General features: G+C 51.6%; 1 non-coding gene across 1 annotated transcript in view; it reads right to left on the bottom strand.

The window, feature by feature from the left end:
- Positions 1 to 1676, bottom strand: part of LOC120845632 — a 1816-nt gene extending 140 nt beyond the window's left edge. The window contains exon 1 of the ribosomal RNA XR_005716834.1: positions 1 to 1676. This exon is cut by the window's left edge and continues 140 nt beyond it. This is a non-coding gene — a ribosomal RNA (small subunit ribosomal RNA).
- Positions 1677 to 2120: the final 444 nt, after the last annotated feature.

The raw sequence follows: 2120 nt of genomic DNA, 5'->3' as shown, positions 1-2120 counted from the left end.
TCATTCAATCGGTAGTAGCGACGGGCGGTGTGTACAAAGGACAGGGACGTAATCAACGCGAGCTTATGACTCGCGCTTACTGGGAATTCCTCGTTCAAGGGGAACAATTGCAAGCCCCTATTCCAATCACGAAGGAGGTTCCACGGGTTACCCAGTCTTTACAGACAGGGATAAAAACACGCTGCTTCCTTCAGTGTAGCGCGCGTGCGGCCCCGGACATCTAAGGGCATCACAGACCTGTTATTGCTCTGTTTCGTGCGGCTAGGAGCCGCTTGTCCCTCTAAGAAGGGTGCAAGGTGCAGAGAACCACGCACCTATTTAATAGGCTAGAGTCTCGTTCGTTATCGGAATTAACCAGACAAATCGCTCCACCAACTAAGAACGGCCATGCACCACCATCCACCGAATCAAGAAAGAGCTCTCAATCTGTCAATCCTCCCAGTGTCCGGGCCGGGTAAGTTTTCCCGTGTTGAGTCAAATTAAGCCGCAGGCTCCACTCCTGGTGGTGCCCTTCCGTCAATTCCTTTAAGTTTCAGCTTTGCAACCATACTTCCCCCGGAACCCAAATACTTTGGTTTCCCGGAAGCTGCCCGCCGAGTCATTTGAGTAACTCAGGCGGATCGCTGGTTGGCATCGTTTATGGTTAGAACTAGGGCGGTATCTGATCGCCTTCGAACCTCTAACTTTCGTTCTTGATCAATGAAAACATTCTTGGCAAATGGTTTCGCAGTAGTTCGTCTTGCGACGGTCCAAGAATTTCACCTCTAGCGCCGCAATACGAATGCCCCCGTCTGTCCCTCTTAATCATTATCCTGTATTCCAAAAACAAACAGAACAGAAACAGGATCTTGTTCTATTATTCCATGCACTGTTATTCAGGCGAATCGCCTGCGTTGAGCACTCTAATTTTTTCAAAGTAAACGCGCCGGCCAAAGCAAGGCACCTGATGAAGGGAACCAAGCCACGACAGGCATGATGTTCAGCACGGGCCGTAACGTGGTGTCCACGCACTTCCCGCCTGTAACTGAGATCCAACTACGAGCTTTTTAACCGCAGCAACTTTAGTATACGCTATTGGAGCTGGAATTACCGCGGCTGCTGGCACCAGACTTGCCCTCCAATGGATCCTCGTTAAAGGATTTAGAGTGTACTCATTTCAATTACGGGGCCTCAAAAGAGTCCCGTATTGTTATTTTTCGTCACTACCTCCCCGTGCCGGGAGTGGGTAATTTGCGCGCCTGCTGCCTTCCTTGGATGTGGTAGCCGTTTCTCAGGCTCCCTCTCCGGAATCGAACCCTGATTCTCCGTTACCCGTAACAACCATGGTAGGCGCATAACGTACCATCGACAGTTGATAAGGCAGACACTTGAAAGAAACGTTGCCGGCTCGTGGCCGTGCGATCAGCACAAAGTTATCCAGAGTCACCACACAAAACGGACCGAAGCCCGATTGATCTTGGTCTAATAAAAGCACCCGTCGCCCCGAGGGGCTTCGGGCTCACTGCATGTATTAGCTCTAGAATTGCCACAGTTATCCAAGTAGGAAGAAACGATCTAAGGAACCATAACTGATTTAATGAGCCATTCGCGGTTTCGCCTTGTTTCGGCATGTACTTAGACATGCATGGCTTAATCTTTGAGACAAGCATATGACTACTGGCAGGATCAACCAGGTAATCTTTTCGTGGTGGGTCGCCCAAAACCCTACCAACGCGCGGACGCGGGGCCACCGTCAGGCGCCCCTTACGAACCGCAAACACACACAACGCTTAGGAATTACTTCCAAATCCAAGAAGAAATGAAGCACGTTCGAGCGCGCAGCCGGAATATCCCCGACCGAGGTCGGCACCGACGCGGCAAGAAGCGCATAAATTTCTTTCTCGTCGTAGCAACAGAAAGTCGTACGCCAAAAAAAATCATTGACGACGCCTTCGCAGCGTTTCCGAGCTTTCAGGTCCCGTGAGGACGCGAGGACGCACCCCGGCCTTCGGTCAGAACGCACTCGTCATTTCACACCGTTCGGTTAGCGCGGACGCTCCGAAACACCCTCCTCTCGCATTCGTTTTCAAGACACAGGTGCACCCGAGAACCGACCCCAACGGCAGACGCCAGAGATCGCA

The sequence above is a fragment of the Ixodes scapularis genome, unplaced genomic scaffold (genome assembly GCF_016920785.2).
Source record: "Ixodes scapularis isolate PalLabHiFi unplaced genomic scaffold, ASM1692078v2 ptg001158l_1___fragment_3__unscaffolded, whole genome shotgun sequence".
NCBI classification, from domain to species: Eukaryota; Metazoa; Arthropoda; class Arachnida; order Ixodida; family Ixodidae; genus Ixodes; species Ixodes scapularis.
This window is presented reverse-complemented; position numbering and strand designations above follow the sequence as displayed.